Source organism: Rhinolophus sinicus, linkage group LG03 (assembly GCF_036562045.2).
Source record: "Rhinolophus sinicus isolate RSC01 linkage group LG03, ASM3656204v1, whole genome shotgun sequence".
In the NCBI taxonomy this organism is placed as follows: Eukaryota; Metazoa; Chordata; class Mammalia; order Chiroptera; family Rhinolophidae; genus Rhinolophus; species Rhinolophus sinicus.
In genome coordinates this window covers 183,227,846-183,240,637 of record NC_133753.1, presented here as the reverse complement: position 1 = coordinate 183,240,637, position 12,792 = coordinate 183,227,846, and the positions used below count along the sequence as shown (strand labels likewise).

Genomic DNA, 12,792 nt, shown 5'->3' with positions numbered 1-12,792 from the left:
TTGAAGCAAAAGTACACACTTAAGATGGAAGTGCAGGTGAACTGGGAGGTCAAGTCGCCCAGAAGAAATCCTGATAAGGGGTTTTTATCTTTCCCTGGATCAAGACTTGGTGACATTCCCTTGTTTTCTCCTTCCCCTGGGGGGACCCTCTGTCTTCAGATGTTTCTTCCTTATTTAGTTCCTCCAGAGCTGTTATGTTCTCAGATGCATGATGGGAGTCTCAGTAACTGCAGCGCACAAGTGACATTAGAATCAACTAAAGGTTGGGTCCTGGTCAGAGATGCTGGCCCTGCCAGATAAAACTGGTTCTTGTTTTTCTCTAGCTGCAGGTGCCTATGCTGTTTCTTATGAAACTGAAGCAGTTAAGGGATGTGCCTCACATTGTGCATCCCTTACAATGGAGGTCAGGGACGTACAATGTAAGGGACATGGAGGGGAGGTAAATTCCCTGGGCTACTTATCCTGTTTTATTAACAAACAAACAAACAAACAAAAAATTTAAGTAGTTTGTCACCACAAATATGAATTGAAGGCAATATCTTTTTTTTCCCCCATTCCCCCAGGATTTTATTTATGAGAAACTAATTTTGGCTCAAGTATTTCAAACAAAAGAATGGGATTTTGAAACTGATGAACAAGACAACATTGTTGGTCTCGTATAAATTCTTCTTAGGGAGCATACTTTGTTTTTCTTCCAGTTGGCTACTCCTAAGAGCAATAGAAAGTAGACTCAAGAAAAATACCAAAATAAAGGCTGTGTATATCCAACTCAGATAACAAACGGAAGATCAGAAATTCTCAGAGAGAGCTTTGAGAAGTTCCTTATCTCCTCCAGCTACAGGGCAAATGTGATTGAGGACCAGAGCCTGCTCTAAGAGTTGCAGAGTTGCAGTGTCAGTGAAATACTCAGCTCAGAGCACTGATGGGGAAAGAGTGGGTCTCTGAGATATGGGAAGGGAAAATTAGGCAGATGCAGACAACTGAGAACACTGGACTCCTCCTGCCACACATACTTCTGAATTTCCCATGCTAGTCGAGGCACAACTTCTAATCCTTTCGTAGGGAGCCAGACTTCCCCTTTATAAAACATTTTCCTTAAATGTACTTGAGAACTGTTTACCATGCCGCAGCTATTCTAGATGTCCTTCATCACTGTGAGAGTCACAGGAGCTGTCCCAGTATATAACAAATGAGAAGACAAAGTTGGCTCCAGGAGGAGACAGTCTAGATACAGAGAAAATACAAAATTTCACCAGCTTGAATTGACAGGAAGCTGGCAAATATGTTTGGGAGCATTAGATATCCTGAAGGTGTTAAACAAAGAAGGATGGATAACAAAACAATAGATGCTACCCAATCTATTTACCATGTGTCTTTACTAGGAACTTAGGATATAATGTTTGGATCCAGCTCCCCGGAAGGATACAAACAACACTCAGTGAAGCCTGTATACAGCAGGGAGCTGTGGCAATTAGGAAGGTGGTCGAAATATCAGAAGCTTCATGGGGGTTTGTATAAAAGGAGTCAGAAATTTTATCTGGATTATAATGTTGGAATTCAAATGTTATAAGTAACCTGATCACACAGTCTTTAACCTTGTGTTGTGCAAGAGTCTAAAGATCACTCCTTTATTAGGCATTAAGAAAGACCTTGGTAAGAACGGCATTAGCATTTTAAAAAAGCCTATGTGTGGCCATCACCTGTTGGCAGAGGAGGCTTTAATAGACTTGGGTTCCTTAAATCTTAATGGAAACATTGGGATCCAAGATTGCTAAAAGCAGTTAGTGATGCTTGACCTTCAGAGACAAGGTGGATACAAATATGTCAAAAAATGTCAAGATTAGAGCAGCAATAAAAATGTTTTAATGTGCAGAGACCTACAGTGATGGTTAATGAAGCATGAGGTCCTCCAGGATAATACAGACTGATAGCCGACTAAGGGGTTGCATGACATATAGTAGCAGAAACATTCTATGGCTTCAGGACAAAGAGCTAACTCAGGTGCCAGACCTATGCCAGTTCATGTATTCACTGGTCCTTCACTGAGGGAAAAGTCTGGGCAAAATGAAACAGGTCTCGGCAAAATGACACATATCTAAGAGGAATCTTCCCCCAAAATTTTCACAAAAAAATTATCAGATATTTAACAGAAGTGCAATAAAAGAAAAATAAGGACGGTATCCAAATATTTCAAAGGTTTACAGTATTGCTTCTGAATTGCCACTAATATCTGGGCTTCCACAATTTACCATGGACTGCACAGAGTGAGGTCTTTGATGATAGATGGAGTCTTGGTTTGATTCTTTCTTGCAGTGGGTCGAGTGGGACCACAGATTTATTACATGGTTAAATTTTTTTTTCAGTGTAGGCTGGGAATATACATGCTTAATAATTGACAAAACTTCTATAGTTTCTTCTACATAGGAACCAAATGGAAATCCCAATATCTGTTTTCACAACAACATAATTAAATAGGTTGGTCTTTAATTATTAAATTATTATAAATGTTCCATACTAATGAGGAATTTCATATGAATTATACTTCCTATAAAGCCAAAGTTCAGAAAGCTATTTCAACTGAGATTCTGAGGTTATATTAATTTAATTGTTAGTTATTAGTGTTTACTATAACTGTTAATCCAAGAGAGAAACTTATTCTAGCTATTTACTGGGAAAACTAATTTCTACAATTTTACCTGTACATGTTTGAAGAATAGTACAAATAGAAATGGATTAATTAGATACTTTTTTTTTTCACTTTTAGCCTTTTTGATGTAAATACTATAAGGTTTTTAATGCTTAAGCTTTGCCTTCCCAGTTGTTTGTTTGGAGAATTCACTATTCAATCTATTGTTAGATAATCTCCTTTTCTCACTATTCCACTTTGAGTTTACGCTGCAGGAATACTAAGTGATTTGCGTTCTTCTGTGTGCATCAATCTGTTCATATCTCCCTGACTTGCTCAAATTCCCTCCGCCTTTGAAAGACTTTCTATTACTATCTCTCAACTTAGATATTTTCTGTATTTAAAATCTTTTCTTTTTGACCTACCTGCCTACCTCAGTCAGAATTAATCATCTCCTCCTTTTGCTACTTGTGTACTCAGTGAGTACGTCTTATATTTCACTGACAGTATGAAATTATTCAGAAAATAGATTGAGCACCTGTTTAGTACACCAGGTAAGTAAGCATATCACAGGGGAAAAGATGAAAACACTGATATTTATTACATTTAAAAAAATGTGAGGTACTACATTTTATCAATTCTTATTTGCACATTTTGTAACATTTTAACATATCTAACTTTAGAATATATGTTATAATTGATTTCCTTACATTTATTTCAGAGCTGATCCCTCTCTCTTTCTCTCTCTCTCTCTCTCTCTCTGGTTGAAATAAGAATGACTTTCCCCCCCTTAATTTTGTGGTAATATATATGAGGAGATTTATCTCATTTGATGCTGTTCTACCCAACAGCACAATATGGTGTGATTAATTGTCTTTGCTTTATTTCAAAGTGCTTACAGAGCAAAACCAATCCATATGAATGTCAAGAAGAATTTGGGATGTTTAACCATAACTTACACAATCCTGGCAAGTAAATTTAAAATGTTTTCATAATTTTTTTTTTTAAATTAGAAGAATTGATATATGTGTTCACGAAGAGATCTGAGGCTATGGCTAGGGGAGGAAAGCTAATATTAATTCAACACACAGAAACAATTCTTAGTAGAGCTTCTATAAGTATTAACCTGCTACCTTATAAGACAAGGCAATAGACTTCTCTATGACCAGAAGTCTCCAAATAGACTTACTGACTACTTGTAAAGGAGATTTTTAAGGTAAGGTAGGAAACAGTTAAAGGACAAAGATGTTGAACTGGTGACTTTTCTTGTATAATCCAATTTTAATATTTTGTGTTTTAAAATTCTGTCAAAATATTCTTATTCTAATATGTTGTTTTATTTTCAGTTAATTTCACCTACAGATGCTTCTCAACGTAAAATGGGTTTATGTCCCAATAAATCCATCATAAGTTGAAAATGTCGTAAGTCAAAAATGCATTTAATACACCTAACCTACCAAAATCATAGTTTAGCCTTACCACCTTAATCATACTTAGAAAACTTGGGCAAAAATTATGTCTCCGAGGCTGCTCAGCATCAAGAAAGTATCATACTGCATATCACTCACAGAGTGTAAGAGAATGTCAGACTCATAATAGGCAGTCAGTAAACATCTGTAAAATTGAAACAGCAGAAATATATTGAGAATTCAAATATCTTTCTTCATCTTGTCCTTCCCCAAATAAAACTTGGTTACCTGTTAAAAACCCATAGCATTTCTTGGATTTTTGGCTTTGTGTAGAAGAATGCCACTGCCTTCTTTGTCATATTTCCCTCTTACATTAGACTTTCCCAGGTGACTTTTTCTTCCTTTTGTTTTTTTAAAGCTGAGATACAATTAAGATACCACAGTTCATTCTTTTGGAGTGCGTATTCACTTGTTCTGAGTATACTCACAATGTTTCACAACCTTTAACACAATTAACTGTAGAACATTTTTTAAATTATTATTTTCACAACCAAAATAAACTTCATAACCATCACCAGTTACTCCCCATTCCTCCAACCTTTCCCAACCAAAAGGAATCACCACTCTCTCTTTTTATGGATTTGCCTCATCTGGCTATTTCATATAAATGGAATCATACAATCAATGAACTCTTACGTCTGGTTTCTTTCACCTAACATGTTTTGAAAGTTTATCCATGGTGTAGCATGCAATACATCATGTCTTTTTAATGACTGAACATATTCCATTCTATGGATATGAAATGCTTTATTTTTATACTATTTCAGATATTACTCAAAGCACTTTACTTAGGAAAATGCGCTATAGATTGCTGGATGTGTCCATTCACACTGAAAGTGACAGACATAACTTGTGAACAGTTTGGAATTGCAGTAACAATGGGGACATAGAAAACTAAACAAGCAAATAAATGAGTAAATTAACTCAGAAAAAAATATTCCATGTATAAATAATGGCTTATGGGCGGCCAGTTGACTCAGTTGGTTAGAGTGTGGTGCTCTTGACAACAAGGTTGCTGGTTCAATTCCCCACATAGGCCACTGTGAGCTATGCCCTCCACAACTAGATTGAAACGACTACTTGACTAGGAGCTGATGGGTCCTGGAAAAACACACTTAAATAAATAAAAGTTTTTCTTTAAAAAAAGGCTTATAGTATACTACATGGCTTGGGGATAAGTTGGCATTTACTTAACTGTAATAATGTGTGTGGTAGTGGTAAGAGTGAGGAAAGATGAGAAAAATCTTTGTTTCCATTATGATAAGTAAACTGAAGTAAACTGAAGATACCATAAGTAAAAAAAAAAAAAAAATCAGGGAGATGCAATATAGTATGTGATATAGGGAGGTAAATATCAAAATATTTTTTGTCGTTTTGTTAAGATCATCATTAATTGTAAATATCACTAAGTATATGGAAAGAATGACAAGATAAAAAAAGATACTTGAATTCTCAATATATTTTATCAATACATAGTGTTCAATGGTATGACTTAAGATAATAAATTAGCTATATATCCCTAACTGCTAAATGAGCAGACTCAATCTTTTATCTTTTGATAGATGAAAAGTCTAGGTGATGCTACTTAATTATGAGACTGATAAGATTTATTGTGGGTTTTCAATTACGTCAATGTTCTAAGTCAATACTTTGTAATCCCAGGATGCTTTATTAAATAACGCTGACCTTGTGAAGTAAAAAAAAAAGAAAATTCTGAGAAGCCAGTATGGTTTAATCAAATTAAAACACTATGAAAAAGAAGGTATGAAAGCCCCATGACATACTAAGAGCAACTTAGCTATTAATAGAGCAGGTAGGCACAGATGAATGAGCACTGGCTTGACTTGGGATTTTCCTGGACTAGACAGATAGACATTATGGTCAGTTCAAGAGTCAACGTCACCCACATGCTCTTTCAGACTTCTCCATTCTAAGATGCATTTTCCCCCCTTTGCACTAGGTAAATTATTCTAAACCAAGAAAACTATTGGAAGAGTATCAGAATAAATTACACAAATTCTGTGGTGTTAGTCCGGGGCAAGGAAAGCAAAAGGAAACAGGAAATTAAAAATACTAACTTAAATTCAGGATAACAACATTTTGCAACTCAGTTTGCATTAAAGTATGGTAATCGGCTTTGTAATCATCATAATAAGTCGATTTTTGTGTGAGTTTGTAATATCTAAAACATTCAATATAATTTGACTTATATTTGTGATTTTATTTTCATGTTTAGAAAAATAATTTGAAAGCATTTTTAATCAATGTTTAAATATTTAGTGGAAATTAATGAGATAGTCAAGTTTTGTTTTATGTTAGTTTAAATCATTTGCTAATAATTAGAAGCTTGATAAACAGTATTTAAAATAATTTAATGATGTTATAAAGAGTAATACATTATTTTTTTAAATAAATATTTGTGAGTTTGCCTCCTTGTGCACAAAATTTATTCTGATATTAAAGAAAATATCAATGTATTTTAAGCACTGAATATATGTATTTTTACTGCCTTGGTCTCTTAAAATATTTGGCGATAAAGAGCAACTTTAAAACAAAACAGAACAGAATAATGTTAATAAATTAATATTAAACAAAATTAGTTCCAGTCACTTGAGCACAGAGCCTTCAACCCACCCTTCACTTTGTTCTGTAAATTCTCTGGCTATACATGTTTGACTCAGGTTACACTGGACAAATAAACGGGGGATATTCCCATAGGGCTCTTAGATATCATAGTATGTTTACTTGTCCCAGTTATTCCTTTTGAGAAATCCAAAGGACATGTGAGAGCCAATCGTTTTTCCTCTGAAATCAGCAATTTAGCTTAGTATATTCTGATTGTAATCGAAAGGTCAACAGAGAAACATATTAACAAATTAGAACCTGGTAAGCAATTGGATAGAATAGATTTATTTTAAAATCTCCTTTACCCCACTCTAAAAGGTTTAGAGCCATTAGATAGTTTAATTGTATTAAAGTCTCCTCTATCTTTTAAACTAAAAGATACTAAAATCTTCATACATTAGTATATTACAAAGGATGCTGCTGAGATGCTGCTAGCACAATAGATGTTGAGAAGTTTTGGGAAACAGTTAGAACCTCACTGCTCAAATTATGGGGAATCAATTAGAGAAACCTGTTATGAGACAAAGCAGTATTATCTAAACAAGCTAAAAGATAAAGTTAGTGTACAATTTTAAATGTCGTGATGGGAACAGCGATAATTGGAGACCAGGCAGAAGTTTTCCCCACTTTCCTTAACTATTGGTATAGTTCTCTGATGCAGAGAAAGATACATGGTCACATGGCAAGCTTGGCAGGGTTTGGGGAATGGCAACAAGTGTGGTGGGGTGTTTCTGTATGATTATTTAGAACTTTTGACACGTTGCCTCTATAGCCTCAAGAAAGCAAATTCCTCTGTTTTCTGACATCACTACAGAATTTATAAACTGAAACTGAATATATTTTGATATCTATGTTTTAGTAAAAGTTGAGTTAATGTTTCTAATTATTGTTTAGTTAAGGACTGCTTCCAAACGCGCGCACACACACGTATCTGTGTGTGTTTGAAAGCCAACTTGTCAAACAGCTGAAATCTTATCAAATTAGAATTATAAAGTAAATCATTAAACTCCCTTTTTTTATATGTAAAGGGAATAAAGGGCAAAGATAGACAGAGGGAAGTAGGGAGTACAAAATAAAGAGGGGAGAAAAAAAAAAACCTCAAACCAAACTACTGGCTCTGTTATATGACTGCAGAAAATAAAGAGTTCTTCAAATCCATGTTACAAGAGACAAGAGAATCCCAATCCTATTTAAATAGCTATGCTGAGCTAACTGTATCCACCCCGAATACATCTATTTATATTGATTAAATATGAACATCAAAGAGATGACATTATTTATGGTGTTTAATGACATCTGAAACCAATCAGTATAAAAATAAATTACATACTTAAATTGGACAGCAAATACTACGTATTTTCTACATGGTAGGGGTAGGTGGGGTTTCCATTTGAAATTATGGCAGTGATAGGTTATTGATAATAGCCTACTAAGAACTCATATTAGGTTAGTGCAAATGTAATTGAGGCTTTTGAGATTATTTTTAACTTTTTAAACCGCAATTACTTTTTTACCAACCTAATAATAAAACATATAAACATAAAGAAAAAAATAAACCACATTGCAAATTGAAAGCATAATATATATCTATTTCCTAAAATTATCTGCATTGATCATCTGTTATTAAAATTCAATATTGCTTTCTACTTCCTCATGTGTAAATATTTTCAAGAAATCCATAGTGAGAAGTTTTAATACAATCCTGTGGTTATCTATTTTTATTCAACACTTTTAAAAATCACATTTTCTTCATTATTAACAGCATGCTATACAAATTCAATACACATGGAAAAACGTCATATTTGGAAAGAAAAATAATCTATAATTTAATCTTAACACTAATTTTAGTAATATTTCCAATTGCATTTGCTTAACATATTTTAGATATAAAGCATAATTATTTGTCTCAAAAACTTCAAATTTCTACCCAAAATACCTCTTAGTTACTTAAAATAAATTTAACATACTTGAGAAAACTAATGATTTAAGATTACAGACAGATAGATACATTTTGTGACATTATTCAGGATATTCATATATTAAAACCACTGAGTTACAGGAAACAGGAATTAGTTCCAGAAATAAATTATGATCAGTTTAAAAAAAAAAAAAAAAGATACTTTAATTCATTTGAGGAAGGCTGTGACCATTTTGATAAATGTAAGGTTGACTTAATTGGGATGCCAGGCCTAAGGACTTATAAACTAAAATTTAAGTGGATATTGGAGGCTGAATAGAATTACATCACTTGAGGAAACTCCACAAGAAATTCGTCAGCTAAAATGTATGTGTTGCCAGGACCAGCTGGCTCTCAGTTTAAACAGGACTTCTATTACTATTACTATTAATTGATTTATTTTTTGGTTTTAAAATCCCTTTACAATCCATACTCTGTCACTAATATATTTTATGCCCAGCTTTAATTAATGTACATACTTGAAAATAATTCTATTGTATTACTTAAATTATAATTTGTATTTCAATCACTTATATCAAGTATCTTGAGTCCTTTTTGAAGTTAGTATTAGTGAAGTTTTGAAGTACATACTCCTCGGTGAAACATTATATGAATTAAAGTACTCTATGGGGCTAAGGATATATTAAATTCCTGTTGGGGTAAAAGCCATAATATGCTTTGTGGGACTCTCTATGGGTGCTTAGTAGGCAATAAATTATTTGACCTCAATTACTAGAATGCGCATTAAAATATAATGTTTTAAGTGTGGGATTGTTTTAATAAACACAAGTAAATTTGAATATATTTTTCATAAAAATGGTTAAACTACAGCTCTTTTTGTTTTTTTGACTTTTGAGAGCATGAAAATGTTGCTCGATGACATTTGAAATATATAGTTTTGGTACATGAAGATTCACTTGTATTTAATAAATGCTTAGACTATGTATTAAAAGTAATTTTTAAAAAATAATCTGATCGCATTATATGACCAGAGAATAATCCAAATGCACTAATCCTTCTGGTATACTACAAATCCATTTACGTTTTATAGATAGTAAGAACTTAAATCTTAGAAACGTCCTGTAAAACAGTATGTTAGCATTAAAGAAACTTTTAGTAAACTAAGACTTATCGCCTTCAAATATACAAAAATAAATGTCATTGCTTATAGGATTACATATATTTTAAAAAATAACAATTAGATTTTTGTGTCAAATAATAGAAGTCATAATATTCTCCTCTTCCCCATACCTTAAAAAAAGACAAAAGGAAATATAATAAAAATTCAGTTGGACATTCACTAGTAAAAACCAAAAAAGAAAAGGGGGGCTTCATAATGCTATAATCCCTGAAATATAAATATAAATAAATTAATGAGAACATTCTAGAACTGTGTAGATAACACAGCCTTCTAAAAGTGTCCCACAGCTTAAAAAACACATTGTTGAGTCTCAATATTTATAAAATTCTTGTTGATATCCATGAAACTGGAGGTAAGTCATAAGAGTTGGGGACATTGCATTTTCCTCTTATACCAGGTAGAGAAGCTAAGCTGGGGTGAACAGTAGTGAGAATAATGGCTGTGGAGAAATGCATGAAAACAGAGGAAGTGGAAAGCAATGCCATTTTTTCTGATACAAGTAAATTTTCCTATCATACACATGAGTATGTGATGTATCTTAAGCCTGTGATCATGTCCACTTTGGATTGGTTTCCATTGTCCAAATACATGGAAGAAGCAAAGCAAATCTGAGATATAAAAGCAGAGAATGTCCTATGAAACACTGAGTGTTACTTCATGAGCTTTAACTTCTCTTAAACTACATAAAAATACTGTGCAGAAAGACTGTATCTTATGTGCACTACAAAAGGATTTTCACTGTGGTGGGAAAGAAGTAAAGCAATCTTCAACAGCCTAAAAACAAATGGAAAATCCCAGGCTGCCAGAATATGAGAAAGTTTAAAAGCAACAGACATAATGGAAATAAAATTTGGATGGGAAAACCAAAACCAAAATCAAAGCTAAATAACAACAACAAAGAGGAACATATCATAAAGGAAATAAAAAATCAATGTTTAAAAGTACGCTTTACTCAAGGCGCAGAAGGAAGTTTACCCAAGTTCTTTGAGAAATAAACCAATATACTAAGCCTATTAATTCAGTAAAATAGAGCCCAAATAAATGAGAAAAGAATTACAAAACTGAAGGAAAGTTTGTAGAGGATTAAAACAACATTCAAAATAAACTCATATATAACATGGTATTATCAAAGGACAAACAGAAAAAGAATTACTGACAAGGGGAGAAGCTTAAGATAAGTATAAGGGAGCACAAACAGAAAAAAAGGAAAAGCATAGCAGGGAGACAGAAATATATTTACATTCAAAATAAGGATGATTAATTGGTAGTTACAAAATAGTAACAGGGGTGTTAAATACAGCATAGAGAATATAGTCAATAATATTGTAATAACTGTGTATAGTGCCAGGTCGGTATTACATTAACTGGGGAGATCACTTCATAAATCATATAAATCTCTATGATTCTGTTCACTGGAAACTAACATAAAGTAATACTGAATGTAATTAAAAAAATAAAAATAAAAAATAAGAATAGTTGACTTTCTTGAGGTGTAAATCTCAACAACTCAAAATAAAAAAGATCATTTAACACAACAATAAAACCAAAATTTCCTCTAACCCCCCCCCCCCCCCCACACACACACACAAGATTAAAAAGGTTCAATTGGTATATAGAACACTTTGGGTTGCAGGTAACACCCAGATGTCTTTTAGTGAACAGTGTCAAGACACTAAATACAGCTTAGGTCTGTAGTGACAGCCTTCACAAGGCGCTGCTCTTCCTTACTAAGTTTAACAAGGTTATGTCCTTCATTGTGGAGGTAAATTACCCAAGATTCTAAGGTCTCCTCAGATCACTGGCAAAGCGATCCCAAAAGACTTTACATTCTTTGTCATGAAAAACACAGGTCTCAGTAGCTCACTGCAGGCGGTCCATCAGTGCCTCCGAGCTGCTTAGAGAGCAACTGTCATTGGGTACAATCTGTGTGTGTGGTCTCTGACGACTTTTAGTCCCATCCCTGCAGGACAGTAGGCAGTAGTCAGGAAGTTGTTATAGCCCCTCTGCTGGATCTTCCGTTTGACACCCCCACCCTCCCCAGCAAGCTCCCTGACTGCATCTCCCTTTTGTGGCTGAGGCTGTAGTAAATTGGCTGGGCGTGAACCTGGGGCAGGGGGACTGCTATCGCATGTGACGCCCTCCACGGAAAGCCTTTGCAATTGCCTATTATTGGGCCTGAAAGATCACAAATAAGACTTGACCAGGAGCTATACTCGTTAACCATTATCCATCCTGGGCACAGCACACACATTTAATTTTTTTTTAATTGAGGTACTCAAGTAGAACACATAAAGTGTGCTAATTTTGCTGTACTGTTCAATTAATTTTTGCAAATAAATAATGTAATCACTGCTCACATCAAGATTTAGAACATTTACAGCACCTCTGACAGTTTCTTTTTATTTATTTATTTAGCCTACTGCATCCGGCATTCCCAGGTGGAATCCCATCCAAGTACTAACCAGGCCTGACCCTGCTTAGCTTCTGAGATCAGGTGAGCCTGGGTGCATTCAGGGTGGTATGGCCATAGACTGACTGTTTCTTTATGATCCTTCTCAGACAGTATCCCCCCTCACATCAAGGTATTCAGTATTCTCACCTTTATCACCTTAGGGTAGTGTGCTTGTATGTGTTCTCGTTTTTTTAGTCATATGAATGAATAATAAAGATGTTCCCTTTTGCAACTGACTTCTTTCATTCAGCATACTGTCTTTGATACCCTTTATTCTTTTTATTATTATGCAGCAAAATAGGGTATGGATACTTGTATACGTACTACATTTTGTTCGTCTGTTCTTCTATATTCACACACTTGATAGTTTTCAGTTTCTGGTTATGTGAATAAAACTGCTATAAGCATACTCGTGGCATACATGACCATCCTCATTTCTTAGCTTTCTTAAGCCAGTATTCTATGCCTTTAATATTTTGGAAACAATTTTGCTTTTTCATTGTTTACAATGTGGTCATTTAT

At 34.0% G+C, this 12,792-nt stretch overlaps 1 pseudogene; it reads right to left on the bottom strand.

Annotated features, from left to right (window-relative positions):
* Window positions 1-12,231: 12,231 nt before the first annotated feature.
* On the bottom strand, window positions 12,232-12,350 carry LOC141570828 (5S ribosomal RNA; annotated as a pseudogene).
* Between the last annotated feature and the right edge of the window lie 442 nt (window positions 12,351-12,792).